Below are 21,239 nucleotides of genomic sequence, written 5' to 3' on the forward strand. Positions count from 1 at the left end.
CTAAACTAACCTTAACTAACTTATCTTAACTTACCCCTACAGCTATCTATCCTATTTTAAACTTATCTTACACATGTAACTCCTCACTCTAAACATTGTCCTCCCACCCTCCTTAAGAGACAAGATACGAGTAGGACAACATAAACTAAGGCTACACATGTACTAACGTAACCTATAACCTAAACATTTATTTTTTTTTTTGTAAGTTTTTAAAGTTTTTTTATTTTTTTTATTTTTATAAACATAGAAACCCCAACATAACAATTGTACTAAAAGACATCCCCCAACTATACTTACACTAACCAATACCTATTCTACACTATTTAACTAACCTAACACTACCCAGTTAAAACCCACTAAGAGGTCAACATTAGTAAAAGGGAGAAGGGAAGGAACTGGGAGGCTGTGGCATACATAGTTTACATCTTCTTAAGTTTCTTTTTGCAGTACGTAAGCAATTTGTAGTTCCTGTAATTGTCTTTTTCTAATTTATCCAATCTTGCCAACATGGCTGCCATGTACTGTCTCATGTCAGCCTCAATGCTTGAGATTGTGGCTGTAGTAGGTGGCTGTTGGGGTGCCTGACTATGAATAGGTACAGTAGATGTGGAGGAGGTAGGAGCAGCAGAGGCGACCCTGACCCCAGATTTTTTCCCCGATGTAGCCTGCACAGTTGTATGCTGCAGGAGGCCCCCCATGAGATAAGGTAAGCCAGCCCCAGTGGATTTCTCTCTCCTATATTTCTTGGCCATCCTTTGGTACACGGCCTGTACCTCCATGATGTGTCTGTATCTGTCAATCCTCTTCTCAAATGCATGCTTCTAGGCTGGGGTCATATTGGCAGCTGAAACATGATGAGAACATGGCATTAATTACAGCATTAGGTGGAGGTAGAACAGATATGCAATTTACACAACATCCTCAGATGTCACATGCTGTCCACCACACATTCCACAACACTGACAAATTCCAAATCGATACTAACTTCCTACAAGCCATCTACGGTACCATGTACATGTCACTGAGGTAATGGCTATCTATTGTTGACCATCAGGACCAAGAGGTAAGTGGACTACTGCTTCCTAGCATAACATTTGTGTCATCACACTAGTGAGGATCAAGTGGCTCAACAAGTCCCAAATCCCTGTGCAATTGTCAATAAGTGTTGCAGTGTATACAATACATCATTTTGACACCCCTAATACTACATCAAGCCTTGGCCAGGCATCATGGATGTAAGGTGAGGGTCATCTGATAGGGGGATAGGAAACTTCTCACCGGCAATTCTAATGTTTGGCAAAGCATCATTCATGTGTCCTTGGGTTAACACCTGCTCAGAGCACGCGTTACAAGGGGTCACACTATTGCTCCAATGAGCCCACATGTACAGTTCAGGCTTAGTGCCCATATCATTTACCCAAAGCCTGAACAGTACATCTATGTTATCTACAAATTTTGTACCTATTGCCCCCTACCATTTGCTATGGTGGGCAAATTGTGTAATGTCGCACACGCATGGTGGCTGCATTGGTGCCCTAAGGGGCTCTGTAAGATTGGCACTGCACTGGATGCAGCCACAGTATTCCTATTTATTTAACTACAAGTGCACACCCATGTCAGACATCTCCTAAGTACCAGGTAGACACTCAGCATTCACATTCTATGCAACTTGATGTGACCAAGATCACTCACAAATATCATGATGGGTAGACCATGTTAGTAATTCTGCAGACATCTAGTTTGCTACAATTCGTAAACATGTCCCACATCCATCTGGAGCAGAGTTCTATTCTCATTGTGTAATCAACTGAGTGTTGGCCAACACAATAAGGCTTCTTACACAACCTCTACCTCACTTAAAATCTGAAGAGTAGTGAGACACTGGTAATGCAAGAATACTCTACATAAGGGCCCTAGAGACCTCAACACATGTATATCATCTGTACCATTTCCTGAATAACTGAAAGCTACGTCCAGCACACAGTACTGTAAAAAGTGCTGTGACAAATATGTTGGCATCAGCCAATCAGATAAACAGCAGCTCAGACACATGTCATGATTGACGTCAATGTATATGTGGGCATTCCATCTTTTCCCAACACTCAAAATTCCATAGCAGCACACGTTGGCACTTGTGCAAAAATCGTCTCATTCTCCATCTTCAACATAGCATCAGACATGATGTCCACATCCTAACTCAGATGACGTCACCTAATTGGTCACACAATTAATTTCATCATTGCGTTGCACACATCTCACCCTCTCACAGAAAATCGTGGAATCACACACATGACACACAAAGTGACACTTACTGGTAGCATCAAGGTCTTCAAATTGGGACACTTCTCCACTAGTGTAGGGCAGAGGCCTACCTGCAATACATGACCTGAAAACATAGCTTAGTGAATTTTAGACATATCTGTGCATGGACAACAGTTTCACATTCAACTTGTTAAGCTGAGCAAGCACGTCAACTTAGTGGTAGGTCAGAACAACTGCCAAACATTAATCATCTCTCACTGAGACAAAGGGCCAGCTAATGGAGGCCCTGGCACCACCAACAAATCACTTTCCCTGATACCCATGTGGTGCATTTAACTGCACCATATATACATGGATTTGTAATGCAACTGTTTTGTTGCATTACACCTCTATGTCCATATGGGGCAGCATGACAAAGTATTCTATATCAGAGGGGCATACAATTGCAGTTGCCGTCCCATTGTGACACCCATTGCTTTTGACCCAGCCCCAGATATTGAAGACATCTTACTAATCATCAGCGCCAAAATACTAACAACTGCCCAGGGGTGATGTGAGCTGAACAAAGTATTGAGGAATGCGTTGATACATCCTTGTTTCTTGTTTCTAATTTGAAGGCACACACACTGAGCTTAAATGCCATGGCAGTTTCCTTATGTTCACGTAATTGTCCCTTCCTGCACGTTAACTGAATAACATAACAGATGTCTTGCCACTACTATGTGGGCAGCCATTGTCTCCATAGTAGACCATTTATGTCCAGAAAGGGATACCAACCTGAAAATATACACTCCCCTCAACACACATACTTGCACTTTGGTCCAAGTACGCTTGAGTTGGTGCAGGATTTTGAGTAATGTGCTAGTGGTGGTGCAGATGTAGGCCTGCCCCATACTGTCTGTAAAACAGAACAGGACTGTGGTATAAATTCAGCACATGTGTGTTTCATAATACAAACATAATGGGCTGTATGTGATACACAATGTGCACAAAGAGGAATGTACAAGTAGTTTGGACCCGGTGAATATCTAAATTCCCCTCAATGCCATTGGCCACAGAGGAAAAGGGACTGATTTAGGGAAAGAGGTACTGCACCTAGTGCATTACAACTGTCCTTGTGCCCCTTAGCGCCCCAGTTTCCCCCACCATGTACAGGTTAGGGGACAATGGTGTCATTTTATTTAGATGCAAATGATGTACTCAGCAGGAATAGCACCAAAAATGTGGAGCAAGTCCTGCACAGTACATAGGAGCCCATCATATTTAATGGTATTCCCCCTTTTAAGGCCTGCTCTGAGCAGGTGTTCAAAGTGCGGGACAAATGGTGCAAGGATATGTTAAAGAATTCCCAGTCCCATTTATTTTGCCCCCCTTACAGGGGTAGACCCCCTCCCATGTATTATGCCTTGCGCATCCATCATGTTGTGCAAGGCTTAACAACGTGGCGCTATGCATGCATCGCACCACTTTGTTAATATGGTGCAGGAAAAATGCTACTACAGCACTGCCTTAGCATCAATTATAAATTTCACAATAGCAGTGCCAAAGTGGTTCTAGGGTCTGTTAAATCAGGTCCAAAACAACCTGTCCTGACTCTTGAAAAAAAATATGCTGCACTCAACCTGATGTCTGCCTGTCATGCACATGCAAAAAAGGATGTTGCTATGCAAATGGGGTACTTACCAACTGGTTCACCAATCTGAATCTCCAGGTGATCTATAGATCTTGCTCCCGTGCTATGAGGTTAGCCCAACAGTGTTTTAACTGGTGGTCGGTGCCCACAACATTGAATATTCTGAGTAGGTGGTGGAGCACCTTGTCCCAATGCAGCATCCATGCCTCTTTGGGGTAGCCCAGTCTTACGCTGCCACCCAAAACTGGCATAATGGGAAGGTATTGCTGCACCAGCTAGATGAACCCTCCCTTGACCACACCTTATGCAGTATAAGCTAATTCTAAATGTAAGAAACCCCAAAAAATAATATTTAACCACCCCACCTAACCCCAAATACTGAAAACACTATGCTACCCCAAGACAAACAGCTCACAATACCAATACAGACAAAAACAGGACAAAAACACTACAAAAGACTGAGTAAAAAGACAAAAAGCACACAGCAGCAATAGGACACAGCACAGAACTCTCCAAAAACACCAATCATCCACCAGCACCAGCTCCAAATAACCTCACCCAGTAATAGATAAAAAGACTGGGAAGTGAAAGTGAAATCACTGTACCATGTATGCAGCCAGGAAGTTCTGTTTCATCATTTCCTGGGTGTGTGCATCATGTTTTCAGATATTCTGCATTTTTTTAACGCATGACTGTCATGCGTCATTTTTTTCCCCTTGAGGCTGACAAGGCCTCAAGACTTGCGATAAGATGCGCTGGGTGCTGCACAGAAAATAATGAGCTACCCTAGAATTACATTTCATACATGGATACAAATCAAAAAAAGATATATAATAATATTCATCTTATAATGTATGTCAACACTTACTAAAATACTGTATGTCCAATCTAGGGCTACATCACATTCATAGTCTATATCAATATTTTGTTATTCATTATTAGATACATCATAAAACAGACAGTACCTACAACATTCATACCACATTCATTCAATAATAAAATATACAACAATATACAAAAATATGGTCAAATACTGAGATGTAATCAAATATCTAAATGTATATAGTATAGAACCAATACCAATATATATATATATACAATTACAAAAGACTATAAAGTCCAATCTTTTGGTATCCTTATATGATGCTCCAAGAACATAGTAGGAACCAAAGGCTTACGCGCGCTTCGGGGATCCTCTCATAGGGAGGCCACCTTCATCAGGGCCATTCCCAAATCTATATTCAAAAATGGATGCTAACACCATCAGACGGACATATATGTCAAACGGAGTGCTGATATCTTGATATATGCCACTTGAGATGAGAATATCTGCCGTTCACTATAGATAGACATTATGGTGGAAGATACACACTCTTCCAAGTGTGTGATAAGTACGCCCTTGTGTTAAGCCTTAACATTCACATTACTTCTTCAGGGATGGAATTCTCTCTATTATTAGCTTGTATTTGGAAGGCGAAAGGGCTGCTCGGGTCACTTGTTATAATAGTTTGAAACCCCACTTCGGCACAGGCGTTAGTTAAATTATTCAAAAGGCAAGGATAATCAGACCCACGTCTCCTGAGCAGCGTCTTCTTCGTAGATGCGCTGGAGTCAGTCATCATTTTATGATTTGCAATGTACAGAGTATTGGCGTTTGTGTAAAAAAATCTGATGTATGAAGGTAATGTGTGATATTCCTTCCCATGAAGGCTGACAAGACCTATGGACTTTTCCCAGTAACATCAGTATGTGTTACCATTATGTTTGTATGTGTGTGTGATGCATACGATGGCTGATACCATTTGAATATGTGCATACGTTGCTAGACTATGTCCACATACATGTCACCACATGTGTACTAGGAATGTGCATAGGTGATCTAACACATATTTGTGGGTCTACCACATTATAATGTCTGATTTCCAAATGTACGTTTAGCAAAAACACATTAGATATGATGGGCTATGTCCAATACATGTTCAAGCATGTGATACCCATGACAAATTTTACTCAGAGGATGCAGTGGACTACGTATGGGTTGATTTCACTTTACCCCTAGGAATGTGAGTGCAAGTGTGTCCACATCAATTGTGTGTTGTTAGGTTCAGGGTTCATGAGGCTCTGCTATATATCTGATGTATGGTTCCCCATGCATCTATGATGCAGGAGATGGTGTACTACTGTGTCAGTGAAGGTTAGTATGTGCTGTGTGTGTGGAAAGACATGTGTAGTGTCGTATGGGTACAAATTGCCACAGTGGTGTGTTCATGGGATATGAAACTTCATATATCTATCTTTCTGCATGGACACATGTTGGACTTTGTTAAATGGCTGTGTAGTCATATCAGTGCCACCTAGTTTTATTAATGTTTATGCGACGTAGAAACTTGCAGTACTGTGTAGACAGACTGGAATCTTCTCATCATCCAGACCTAGGACGCTGCTGCAAGTCCTGACGCTGCCGCAAGTACAGCCAGTGCAGCCCAAGTGGCTCTCACCGCTGACGTCATCACGCCGAAGGTTCCTGGGCCGCCAGAGGTTTTTGGGCCACTCAGCCCACCAGCCCATCGCCCTCCCATGATCGCCGGGACCTGGAATCGGGACCTGGAATTGGTGCGGGGAGAAGCCCCGAACCCCGAGACTTCCTGAACCCCGGTAAGGCGAGGGCGGGGCTTCAGGTAGCAGGCTCCGGGTGCTGGGATAGCACCGGGAGAGTGCCGGGAGAGCACGCCGGCATCACCCCACCAGCAAGATCGGTGGCGGGAGCCCAGAGACGAGCAGCCAAAACACCAGCCAGACCCCATTAGGCTAAAGCGGCCCTGCGCGACCCCTGCGGACCCCTGCGGAGCGGGCCGAACGCGGGTGCGGCTTGCGGGGGGCGAGGGGTGCAAGAGCCGAGGAAATCCAAGGGGTACCAGGGGGTTGCCGCTTACCCCAAACGCCAGCTCTGCTCCACCCCACCCCACCCCCGCCATGCCTGCTTGTCTGAGTGCGGCTAGTTCCACTGGGAGTGGTAGGGAGGTGGCCCCAGGATCTTAAGATCGTCGTCATCTTTGGTAGGTGACTTCTGCAGCCCCTCAGCAGCTCCTACAGCATCTGCCTCAGCTCTAAATTGCACAGCCCTATCTGATCAGACCCCGGACCCTCGGACCAGACCGGAACAGACCTCCACACCTGCCAGGCAGCGCTGACACCCATGATTCCGTCAGTAACGGACAGCGAGAGGGCAGCAAGTAGCAGGTGGCAAGCAACAGACCTCACTGACGCTTGCACTTGACGACGCAACAAGAAAGTGAAAGCAACTACAGCCTCTCTCAACTGGAAACTCCTGAAGATCTGAGTTGACCCCATAAGTAAATCAGCAACAGATTGATCAATCAGGGATTCATCTGGGGTAGGAGCATGAGATCAGGCAAGGCCCGAAGTCAACCCGCAATTCTAACGAAGAGAAAAAGGAAAAGAGAACCAATCACGGACTGCACAGCAGTAAAGAGGAGAGCAGGCAGTGGCCAGGACCCGGACCACCCCATCTCATGCAGAAGACACCCGATAGACCACGGCCTTGGCGGGGTACAAGCTGAACATCCCTCCCGCACAGAAGAAATAATTTGGGGTGATCCAGACGCTATGGAAGTGGTGAACTCACAGGCTAACTTCCGCAAGATAACCGACTACTTTGCTGCGGTTACAACTCCAGCTGCCAAAAAATGACCGGATCACTGGTTCCAAGTTACCAATTCTCAGGGCACGACCTATCGCTCCCCCCGACTTGCAAATATCAGAAACCCGCGGAGAGAGTCCCAGAGTGAACTCACTTGCTCCCATCCCCAATCCACTTTCACCAGTAATAGTAATTATGAGGAAGCAGCCCCTGAACCCAGATGGCACGGATGCAGTACAGGATCCCTGCACTCTGACACCAGGAGCGCCCTCCACTCTGGGGCTAGTGAGATCCTTAAGGAACGCCAGTATAGATCGTTTAATGCTCCACCGAATAACCAGTCCAGTAAACCAATCAATTCTGGACTCAGAGATGGTAGCAACTGCGGAAATCCTAGAACACAAGCCCTGGCAAGACGCCCCCTGTGCCAAAACGCCAAACTCCATTCCTCCCCAGCACTTGGATGTGGAAATGAGGAATTAGAACACTGGAACACGGAACAGGGTCACCCGTCTAGGACACGCGAGAAAGAAACTGAGATAGTCGCTCAGATCCATGCCCGCAAAGCAATTAAAGTAACCGAATCCGGAAGTACCCCTAGCATGGATTACAAATTCAATCTGCAACCTCAATTACAACTACGTCCCCCGGCCATGGCAAGGGCAGACGATATGTGGGCTGCAATCCTAAACTCAATGCAAGCTACAGTTATGGCCCTGCAGTTCCACTCAAATAAAATGGACGTCCAGGTAGACCTGTTAAATACAATGGCAGTATTTATCTCCGGTATAGACAGCAAGCTGGAAGACCTAAATGCCTTAATTACAAGGGCACAAACTAATCATGGTAACAACTTTACCATCTGCTCCTGCAAGGAGGTGGTAGATAAACTGTCTCAACTGCCGCAAATCCTAGAAGGTATACTGAAAGAAATCGCCTCCGCCCGGAAGGATGAACACATTCATATAACTCCCCTCGCTACTTTGTTAACAGCTGTCCCGCTTGCACAAAATCAAGAGGAAAATCCTTGCTCACCTCAAACAGTTGTAACATCGAGCATAAGAGAGATAAGCTCTCAGGTAGAAAGTATTGCTTCAGTTAGCCCTAGAATGGAAGATATGGAGAATTATTTCCCATCTCAAGTCACTACCAAACCCGGGAATGGTGAGAAACCCCCCTCACGGATTTTATCTAAAAGAGAAAGCAAACGGGCAAGAAAAGGAAGACGATCTGCTCAAGCACTTCCATTATCCATCCCAAAGACCACTGAAATCATCTCACATGAGCAAAGCCAGGAGCATCTAGTTACAAGTGGTAGGCAGAACGGTGATATCTACGTCCCAGCAAGCACTAGCAGTAACACAAAAGCAGGACCCAAGCCCCCCTCTATCATAAAAGAGGCGGTCCAGCTAACAAAGCCCCAGATGGGGCCACACGCTGTGTATAGCAATCCCTCGGATAATCCTAATAGACCCCAAGAGGACTACCAGAGCATAAAACTAAGAACCTCTAAGCCTGAACAACACAGAAAGACATCGCAGGCAAATCCGATGGGCAAGAGGTATGTCCTTGGCACAAGGCCGGGTGAAGCGGCCTACATGGAACATGTCGACCACATAGAGCAACTCCAGCCCCTTCACGAAGGCACCCAAAATGATGAACCAACCCCCCAGTTGCTGTGGGTTCCGGAGTTCATCCCAAGATCTACCACTGATATTCTCAATCGCTCATCTATTCTAAGACTGATAAAAGCTCTCCCGGATTTACAGCACGTGGGCTCAGACGACATCGCTGCAATTAAATTCATTTAAGCCAGAGGCGGCCAACACACAAACCCCACTCTCAGTATTTTTGCGGACCCGGCCCTACCCATGCAGATCTTAGAAAGAAAGAACCTACTGAAAACCTGGGGTATTGAGGTGGGCATCAACAAAGGTGAACGATACCCACCTCCATTTTTAGCTTCTTATCCTCTGGAAATGCCAAAAGGCATGCGGTCCGCCTTGCACGGTGCATGTGCAGCCACCCCAGACAGCAGAGGGCCTGCAAAAACCATTTTCGAGAAAAGGCTTCCCAAATCCCAGTTGCAAGTCCAATTTTGGAAGCAGGAAGGCAAGAAAAGCCTGGTCCAAGTTCAGAGATCCCACCTTGGAAGGGAACGGGTACCACTGGCTCTTCCTTTGGGAGCATCGGGTAACAGCTGAACAGCTGAGGAACTACCCCCACAAAGAGTATTGAATATCTGCTTGTGGAATATAGGTGGCCTACGGGCAAAAATATAGGACCCAGAGGTAACAAAGTTTGTTAGCACCTTTGATAATATACTTCTACAGGAATCCTGGGCAATGGATTCAATACCGTTAGTAGGATTCATTGAACATTTCAGTCCAGCCACAAAAATGAACAGGCCTGGCCGGCCAAGGGGAGGTCTAGCGACATACATTAGCACGAGCATCCGAGCAAAGATCACAGAGCACAAGGAGGAAGAGTTACCCTTCCAACTTATCAGGCTCGACGGATAGGGAAAAAATATACAGGATCCAATGATCCTAGTCAATATATACATCAATCCAAAAACTAAAATAATTGAAGCTAATAAGTTACTATCCGAATTGATAAGGATGAAAAGCATGGTACAATCAGCATATTGGCTAATATCTGGTGATTTTAATCTCAATCTATTCCACATGCCTGGCGAAAATCACATCCAAACAGTGGCAACAGTGCCCACCCAATCTCTCCCAACCAAAATCAGGAAAGACAAATTAGGTGAGAGTTTTATCCACACCTGTGAAGGTAAAGGCCTCTTTGCGCTAAATGGTCGAAAGCTGCTCGACATTCCTCCAGCATGGACAAGATCCTCTGGGAAATCAGTCTCCTACCTAGACTATACACTGGTAACCCCCGCCCTGTACATATTAGTGAGTAACTTCAGCATTGTGGACCGAGTGGAAAGTGATCACAAGCCTCAGGTAATAGGGATCCACTCATCACCACTCAAACTGGAAAAAGCAGTAGCCCTGGAAGGGGCTTTTGGCACAGAAAGCCTAAAACGACTCAAATGGTCATCCGATACCATCGTAACCCAAGCAGAAGACGCTCTACTAAGGCTAGAATTAATGGCCACAGGTAGGGCTAATTTGACAATGGTCTGGGAGAACTTTGCCACCAACCTCATTAAATCAGTCAACGTAGGAAGCACAAGAAAGGAAGCGCAATTGAGCCTCCAAAAGCGTTTATATCTTCCACAGCCTATACGGAGAAGGAAAGCAATTGTAGCTAAATTATTAAGGCAAATGCGAACACTCACAGACAAAGGTCCACTATTGGCCGCCATGCAAGAGCAGAGGAAACTCCTAAAAAGCGAATTATGGTCTTTTAAAAAAACTGCAGCAGGAGACGCTTTGGGCCAAACTACATTACGCATCTAAATCATCCGACTCCAAAAGATTCTGGAAGATCATCAATACAATGGACAAGGGACCAGTGGCAGCTAATAACGCAAATATTTCTGAGGAAGCTTGGGTACACCATCTAAAGTCACATCTAAAGGAATTGGATACCGAAATCGCTCCGCAAGCCCAAGGGTTCTCGGAGAGTCAAGAACCCAAGGTTGCAGAATGTCTAAAGATCTCAGCATCAGAATTAATAAATATCATTGGGAAGTCGCGAACGGATTGTGCCCCAGGGCCTAATGGTTTACCGCAAGCCCTGTTTAAACAGGAAACAGAAAGATGGGCCAACTTCCTGGCTGAGATGTTCAACTACGTGCTCACAACGGGAACTGTCCCGGCAACCTGGAGAGGCTCAATAATTCATCCCATCTACAAAGGAGGGAACGCAGCTTCCCCAAGTAATTACAGACTTATAGCTCTCCTAGATGTCGACCTTAAGTATTTTTCATCATGTGTGTTAAAACATCTACAGTCTTGGGTTACAGACAATAACATTTTGCCATTCAATCAAAGCGGTTTTACCAAACATCAAGGAACACTTACGAACCTGATGGCTCTGGGACTCATCACAAATAGAGCAAAAGCAACCAGGACCCCCACCTACCTGTGTTTTGTTGACTTTAAAGCTGCCTTTGATTGCGTTCCCCATGGTAAACTATGGGTTAAACTACAGCTTTGGGGACTTACAGCTACTATTTTAAAAGCCATTGAATTAATTTATTCTGACACATGGGTGAAGGTAAAATTAGGGGGCAGCTCTCACTTATCTAGGGCAGTTAAAACAACAGCTGGTGTTAAACAAGGCTGCATATTGGCCCCAACACTCTTTAACCTGTATATGGCGGATCTGTCTACAAAGCTAAACGTGGATCCATCCCACTCCCCCTCCTTGGGCGGACAGCAATTATCTAATATGTTATATGCAGATGACCTACTACTAATTAGTAACACCAGAGTAGGCATGCAGATACTGCTAAATAAATTAGGTGAGTTTGCAAGGGTAAACGAGTTAGAAATCAATCTAAAAAAATCCAAAATGATTACCATCAATCGCAGGCATACCGGCCAGCGTAAATGGCTCCTAAACGGAAAGATCCTGGAAGAAGTAAACTCTTGCAGATATCTAGGAGTCGTGGTCGATGCCAGGTGCAACTTTGTGGCTCAAAAAGAAGCAATAAAAAACAGGGCGCAGACCCTTGCTTATGCATTCTGCAAACTCGCTAATTCAATCTGTGGCCATGCCTTGAATCCCTTAACAGCCATAATGAGAGCCAAACTACTGCCAACTCTCTCATATGGGGCAGAAATAATGAGGGGTATGGAGGAAACTCTTTTGGAGAAGCTTCTGTGTCTTTCGGCTACCAAGGCATGCTCCCGCTGCCCAGGTCAGACTAGAATTCATGTTGGTTAAACAATCACTGGCTCAACCGGGAGCTTTCATCAACTGCTGTTACAAACTGAGCCGCGCCCAAGAAGGGTTTCTAGCCAAACTAGTCTGGCAGGAAATCATCCTGGAAAAAGGCAATGGAAACTACAAAAGATATCTGGAAAGGAGTGTAAGCCTCTTGAATCTAGGTGGGGTTTGGGATCAGTCACTTACCACGACGGCTTTTAACAAAGCTGTCAATAAGTCATGTAAACTGCTTAGTTGGTTAAAAGACAAAGAGGCTCTGACCAAAAGGTTGCACGGCTGGCTGACCCTTAATTCGTATAAAACTCTAAAAGAATCTACGCTCTTGGCCGCCTCCTATTCACGGAAAATTAAGAAATGCTTTTTAAGGCTTAGGCTGGGTGATGTCCCAACGCCAGACCTCCTCCCAATTTGGAAGAAAGGGCCTCAAATGGGCGCACAGGAGTGCTGCCTTTGTCATCGGGCGGTAGAAAACCTGATGCATGTGGTCTGCATTTGCCCGGCCCTGGCTGAAGATAGAAAACGTTTATTGAAAAAAGAAATAAACGGCCTAGGGATTAGATCCTGCAGACAAGCACTAATCGAAGCATTCAACCCACAAAACACCATATTGAATATTAGATTGGTTCAATTTTTGGAAATTTACTCTGGTAAAATAGCATCTGCTGGAAGAAGCCTGGGATAGGGAGGGCGCAAACAGAGACATAGTCCACCCACTTTGAGTAAAAGGGCTAAAGATAGAAAGGTATGTTGGTAATATTCGCCACACTGCCAGACCACTATGAAGTACTGTATTCTTCTTCTTAGTGAAATATACCGCCTCTCAGTTATTTAAAATTTTATGCAATTTATGTTTTAATGTATGAGCACGGCTTTGATTACGTTTTGTGTAGAAGGATTACTTTTATGGTTTTAATTAACTAATAAAATAAACAAGTACCAGTGCCACCTATGTTTCCATGTGTGGGAACACAAATGATGATCATTTAAATCTATCAAAGATCTTGTGATGCAAAGGCATTTTCATTAGTGGAAAGTTGACTTTTGTGCAGACTCCAATACACAAAGCCAGGCCTGTGCCATTTAAGTGGTACATGTGTGCAGAGATATCAGACATATGTGTGCAAGCCACAAACTAGTTACTTACAATGGACCACAGCATGTTTGTTATGACTGTCACATATAATGACATACAACTGTGTAGCAGTGTTGCAGTCAGGCAATGATCGCAGCCTAATCATCATTACTAATGTGGGACTTTTTCTGCCCATACAGATCCATGGCTGCATATTTGGTTGATGGTGCTCCACTCTACTCAGTCCACTGTGTACATGCATCATGCCCGTGACTTTGTCAAGAATCAATCAAGTCTCAGCATTGGGGTGGGGATCTAGCCTCATCATGATATCTCTTCAGCAGAGCAATGCAGAGTCCCCTGCAGATTGACACATGCACATATGTGATCACATAGCCTGGGATTTTATTTTCCTTTGGGGTACTTGATGTCAGGCTTGTTCTATCATGTACACAGGACTGCCTACTTGTCATGCTCTGACAGACATAGTAATACATTATTTGTAATTTCCATTTGCAGCTTCGTTAGGGCTTGCATCTCTAGTGTAAGTTGTAATTTTTGTACGACCCAGGAGACAGATGATGTCATCTGTCACTGCCTTCTGTCAGAACAGCATGCAATGAGTAACTATAACATTGTTGTTGTAGCACACATGAGTGGGTCATGTACTGACCTAGGCATCCTCTCTGAACATATGTTGTATGATCACACAGAGGCATTGTTGTGTTGCACAGCCAGTATTGGCCTATGTGTGTACCTTCTCCAAAATGTATGGCATATCTTGCTTGGAATAGATTTGTTCCTACATTACTGGCATTCTTAGGGTGCTTACACTTTGTGCACATCTTCTACTGCAACATTGTCAGGTCATATATGGCCAGGACGCTATGTGTGATTTGGGTAATTTAAAGATGTATACATCTACTACTGGCTATGTGATAGTTTTCCTCTCCTTTCCAGGCTTTGCGAGATTACATGTCTTCCGGCCACACACATGACAGTACACCTGCCACAGCACTTGTGTAGTCTCCAAGTGACCTCCCCATGTTGCATCTCCAACTGCCTGTGGGATTCTCTCAGCTGTCTTTCCCCATCCATTGGTGTGCATGGGTATGCACTCAATTCCGCATTCCACAACCTATATCATTGTCACCATGAGTGTATCTTGTTAATGTGTGAAATTATCTCAGCACTGGCTTTTTTATTTGCCACATGCAACCTATCTTTCTCTTTCTTCATCCATACAATTTAGGATGGGTCTGTGACATGTCTGGACATTGCTAGACATACTTGCACATCCCACACCTGAGTGGCATGCTGGAGACCTAGACATTTTTGGGAATTCTATCACAATAGGTAATTTTCTCTTGTTTAGGCATGTGAGTGTCAATGAGAGGTGTGTTTTCATATGTGGTGTGTGATGGTATCATACAGACTATACTAGATTACCTTGCTGACACATGTCAACCATTGTAGGAAATTACAAACCCTTTCCTTCCTATGCCATATAATCGTATAGCAGTTTTCACATGTATATCCGGATTAGCTGCAGGCATGTGTCAAGACAGTAGATTTGTGTGAGAAGTGTGTTAGTATGTACATAGAGAGTGGGACTGACTCTGCCTACATTCCACCCAGACACAGCACACCATGTGGCAGGGATGGGCCCAATAGCTATGCCAGTACGTGACACCATTGAAATACAGTGCAGGCGTATGATCAAACTTTTGTTCCTAACCCTGAACAGTCAATGAAGGTCCAGTGATGGCATAACAGCTACCCGCCTGAGATGGTACACAGTTTAGTTCCTATTTTTCTAATGCACCATTTGGAAACATCCCCTACCATACATCTTGCCAGGCGTGGGAATGATTTGGGGAAAGGGGTACGATTTTGCACAATGACTACTTAATGCCCCATAATGTTTGTGGTGCGTAGATCTAGGTCATCAAGAGCCACATGGCCATGAGTTATGTGACACTGATGTGTGGCATGGAGGTGCTAGAACCTCTTACATCAAAACCCATGTTCCAAACATCTTTGTAACTGTTGTGTTTCTTCTAGCTCTCTGAGTTATGAGCAATATTCCAATTATATATGTAGTGGAGAATGAGTAGACCATGGACATTCTGGTGCAAAGTGAATTATTTGTGATATTTACAAAGTAATATTAGTTGTACAGTGTCTAGGTGTAGACGATTTGCACAATTTGTTGTCTCCTGTGAACTCCAGGAGCAGTGTTTTGTAGTTTCCCCTCCACCTGTGCTGCATCATTGTAGTCCTCCTCCTCATTGAGGACATCTACCAGTTCATCCCAGGAGAAACAGGCCGTGTACATATATTATGCAAGATAGCACACATTCGTGTCATTTTGCATACCAGAGGTGGTGCACACAACAGGCTTCCTCCTGTCAGGGCCAGGCACCAGAACCTTGACTTCAAGAGCCCAAATGTTCTCTCCAGCACATTTTGTGTTCTTCAATGCCCTTCATTGTATGCCTGCTCTTCCATCATTTTCGGGTTGGAAAAGGAGTCACCACCCACGGCTGAATGCTGTAACCTTGGTCGGCTGCAAAGGAATGAGAGTACATGTGTCAGTAATGCATATTTGAGGTTTTTAATGTTCCATGGCAGATGCTAGTTTTAGGTGGAGTGGTGACTCAGTCTAGCTTCTGGTATTGTGTGTGTGTTCCTGTTTTGTGGAATGGTTGCATTGGTATGTGTTGATGGTCATTACTATCATGGGTTGTGACTCAGGGACCTGGTGATTGTCAAAATAACTCCAAACTGACAGTTCAACCATGCCAAATATGTGTTGTGTTATCCATATTTGAGGCTGTGTCCTATTGGTAGTGGAACCTACAACCTCCTTGCACCACAATGGTGTCATTTGTATTGACACCTTGGTAGCCCTACAAAGCCAAACTCAGGACTTTATGTTACCATATGGCACTATGCATATAGTGCAAAACTTGCAAGGGTGTGATTCACACAATTGGAGGAGTAGCAATATAGGTGCAGAGGAATCTCCAAGGTTCACATACATGATTTATCACAGACACTTCCAACACATCCACAGTGCAGGCGTTGGGAGGGGACACACCATATTTTTGCATGGGTCCTTATGTGCGGTGTTTGAAAGGTCAGGTATGTTCTCAATACTCCTACAGAGTCCTATTATGGCATCCATTACCTTCAAAGTATTGCACCTACTCTGCACCATGGTGGGCCATGTCCTGTATACAGTACACACATGGTGGCATTAGGGGGCACTAAGGGGTGCACAAGAAGTGGCACTGGACTAGGTGCTGCACCACTTCTCATTAATCTGCCCCATGGTCTTTCATGGCTGGTGATGCTGTATTACCCTTATATGTGGCACAATGCTCCAGACAGGTGATGGTGCACACTATGAGTATGTCAGGTATGTGTAGGTGATATGTAGTTGGTAATGGTAACACATGGGTGGCATTTGATATTGGTGCCGGCAGATGCTTGAACAACATGACAAATGTGGGGATGTGCCTATGTGTGACATACTTTACATCGACATGGCCTATGTGATTCACATAGCGGTGCTATTCATTGTTTGGTGTGATTTGTGTGGGATCTGTATTTAGTTGTTAACAGATGGACACTTGTAGTGGTAGGGCCCAGCTTCTGTATGCAAAGGGAACATAGCTCCACCTGTCCTTCACATGGTGTGCAGTCAGTTTGCGGCTGTATTATGTACATATGGGTGTATGTGTGTGTGATGTGCAATAAATGCGGTGTAGTGTGGCCCGTGGCATACATTTTGTTGTCTGTACATCTGCGTCCCCGTGCCCATGTGGTTTTAGTGTAGTGTGCGTCTTGTTTGTATTACAAGGTTGGTGTGTTGTCTGTGTACTGATTAGTATGGTGGCTTACCTGCGAGTATCCCATTGCTATATTGCCCATCCTGGAACCACTTGTTGATGGAGGAATGCCGGAATATGTAGGTATCATGGACGCTGCCAGGATATATAGCTAGGTGGTCCACAATGGCCCTCACATTTATCGAATGGGTATGTTTACAATTCCTGTAGAGGTATTCTGAGGTATTCCATTGCTGCAGATGTCACAAGTTGGACATGGGTGCAGTCCATTGCACCAAGTACATGCGATCACCCAGCAATTAGGTAGAAACCTTGCTTGGTCTCCTGCTGCAGTTACTGAGTGTAGGGGAAGCAGATGTGGTAGGGTGTAAGGTGGATTATTGCATCCAGATCCCATGGAAGGAAGGCCGAGAAGGATGGCTGGGAGATACCACCCACTGGTGTGCCTGTTGTCTGAAATGATCCTGATGTCAGCATACGGAGGACAGTGAGAAGTTTGGTCATGAGTGGAATAATTGTTGGACTTTCCACCCTTGCAGTGATGTATGGCACTAGGTGGTGTAGCAGGCATGCAATGGACTCTCGCTTCAGATGGTAGGTTCCGATGACATTGTGTTCCCTGATCACAAGGATGGTTGCGCGTTGCCAAAATTTCCACTCCCACATTCTGTGCTGCCTTTATGGCTGCTGTAGTGGAGTTTGGGGTTTCTGTGGTGGTGCTGGAGGAACATGTTGTCATCGCTGTCATCTGTGGTGTGTGCCAAGCTGGAGAATTTACAGTTCCATCTTGTCCCAGAGGTTGCCACTGCTCTTTCTGTGTGTTTTCCTTGAGTAGGAGTATGTGGGCCTCATGTAACGCCTTGTCTGACCAGATGTTACATTTGATGCAAATCAGGCTTTGCGTCATTGTTTGGGACCGGTTCCTTTATGTGTGTCGTTTTAGCAAAGGAGAGTAAATATGGCGCTGGAGGGCTAGCGTAATTTTTTGGAAGGAAACGCCTACCTTACATATCATTGTCTACCCCACCTAACCCCAATTACACAACAAACAATGCTACCCCTAGACAAAAACCTCACAATACCAGTACAAAGACAAAAACAGGACAAAAACACTACAAAAGACTGAGGAAAAAGACAAAAAGAACACAACCGCCTTTTGCGCTGCCTTTATGGCTGCTGTGGTTGAGTTTTGAGTTGCTGTGGTGGTGTTGGATGAACCTGTTGTCGTCGCTGTCATCTGTGGCGTGTGCCAAGCTGGAGCATTAACAGTTCCATCTTGTCCAGGAGGTTGCCAATGGTCTTTGTGTGTGTTTTCCTTGAGTAGTAGCATGTGGGCCGCATTGTGATGCCTTGTCTGACTCTTTAAGTGAGAGTTACAAGGGCCCTGGAAGGCGTCCAGAGTTCCCTTGTCCAGGAGTTTAACACATGTGGAGACTGTGGATATCTGTAGGGTCATTCCATGTAGCTCCCAGTGACCCGCTTTGGCCCCCAGTCAAGATGCGGTGTTCAGATTATCCCCAGTTTAAAATTACCTGCTTGACCATAGGAAAAGTGGGGGAGTCCCTCTCTCATTACAGCAGTTTTCATGCACTGAAGTCAGCCGCTTCCATGACCATTCACCATGTTGTGTGCCAGGGCCCCCGCCCTGCCTTGAGGGCCAGTGCAACAGTCCTCACCGGGGATGCAGGAGTACCTCTGAGTGTTGTTGTTTTGGTGCAGGGTTTCAGCACAGCTCCCAAGGAGCCCAGTATGCTCTCTGCACGAGTCCTTGGTATGTCAAGGCCATGTGTGCTATCTGTGCCCCAGCCAGATCCACCCAGGGGCCCCTCACAAAGGCGCGGGCCATATGCATGGCCTCTGGTGGGACCTAAGTGCCATTTTGGGTGATGCTGCATGTAATAGGGCCCCCTCTCCTAAGGAAGTCACTCCGGGAGTAAGTGCTTAGGGCCCAGGGCAAACGTGCGAAACTATCTATCCAGTTTATGATGCCTGCAAAGCGTATCCTGCCCCATCTATATCGCACCTGGCTCCCTGTTGTTCCTTAATGATGTGCCCATAAGGTTTCCAAAGTGGCCCTTGTTGATGCCTGTCCTGAGTGAGCCAAAAAGCAACCCACACAGGGCTCAGTGATGCAGAGCCCCGGTAGTTGAGAAAGATGCACGAACGTCGAAGTCTAGCGCTCCACCAGTAGGTGCTGTCAGACCCTGCAGTTGTGCTTATTAAATGGAGCCCTGGCTGTCAAGGTGACTCACCCTATCTGGATTAGCAGGTTTTCACCTCCATTAATGTTGAGCCCCTGGGAGTACGCATGGTAGACGGTCAGGCCGGGCAATGGTAGTATTGTAACATATGGTACCCGGAACTTGGTTTGGCAGCTGTCTCGCTCGGTCACCGCTCGTCCCCCTTGCCTCTAATGTAAGCTTCATAGGGACTGTCAGGGGGTCAGCGCTGGATGTACAACATCCAGGTCTCGCTCTCCCAGCAGGTCGACAGGGAACCAGCGTATGGCATGCTGTTGGTTTGTGACGCTAGGCAGAGGAATCAAATTCATGGCAGTGGATCTCGGTTAGGTGGAATAGCCTTCCCTTGGATAGGACTGGGGCCCCCCTTGGAACGTCGGGCTCCGAAAGCAGCAACTCAGCAGATGACTAGGCAGGAACAACGGCACTGTTGCTGTTCGGGAGGGTCCTGCAGCATGTGTATTTCTTTACGGAGAGCAGCCACGCTGGTTTTTGTGCCTCTGCTTTCTCCCGCTGTACCTCTCATGTCATGTGAAATGTAGGAGCCCCGATGCTGAGGTTCATTGCAGGATTAATGGCAATTGCTTAGTGCACCGTGTGGGGCTTGGGTAGACTGTCGGCCATCTGTGGCACCAGCCCTCGCCCCTTCTTGGGTTTTTGATATCTGTTGTAAATAACCTCTTCTTCTTTACCCCCTTCCTTCCTGGTCATGGTCTGAATAGTGGCTTCCATTAATTAGTATTTTTTGCTCATAGAATGCCCTTTGATTGCTGTGAGAATTGACTTCTGCAAGTATTTTGTGTGATTTGGCCAACTTTAACTAGTTTTACTTCAATTATACTTTGTCTAATTTAGCCACACCTTTCCCTTTCCATTTCTTAAATTTATTGACTATTGCTCATGCTCAAAAACGTTCCTCAGTCCTGATGATGCCCTTAACTCACTGTGGGTCAAAACATCATCAACACTGAGAGTGACTGGACACTGGATTAATTGCCATTTATGTGTGGATACCGAGGATCTGTTCAAACAATAACAAATGATCTATTTGCCCATTGTTTCTCGTGTGTTATCGCACTTATTTGTTCTTTCAAAAACTTTATGCAAAGTGTGATGATTATGAGAAATAAAATACTGAACACTCCAGCTGACTATATGGCTATTGTTACTTAATCATTTGTATTCAAAATATATTTGAGAAATCATATCATTTAATAATTGATCGGTTGAATCGATGTTTGTACTTTAAAATAAAAAATACTAGTTGTGTAACTATCCCATTAAGAGCCATTGTTCTTTTTTTTCTCTTGTTTGCTCCTGGTTCCAGGTGATTAAAAAGGGTAGACTCTGTGCTTTGTTAACTACTCCAGTAAAGTCGGCCCTGGATTATGGAAATGGGGTACACTTTTCACGACTAAAAAAGATAAGATCCAGTAACCATAAGCAATGTAATAGGTAGCAAAGGAGAGGTGTGGTCAAACTCCAAGGAACATGTACTATGAGTTTGTATCACATTATCACATTAGTTTGTGTGTTGTGTGTGTAAAGGTCCACCAACATCTTGAGCTTTTAGATGAGGTGAAACTTAGCAAAGCTACATTTAGCAATGATTAAACAGCTGCACAAAATCAGCTGCTCTTTTTCA

The sequence above is a fragment of the Pleurodeles waltl genome, chromosome 10 (genome assembly GCF_031143425.1).
Source record: "Pleurodeles waltl isolate 20211129_DDA chromosome 10, aPleWal1.hap1.20221129, whole genome shotgun sequence".
Lineage (NCBI taxonomy): Eukaryota > Metazoa > Chordata > Amphibia > Caudata > Salamandridae > Pleurodeles > Pleurodeles waltl.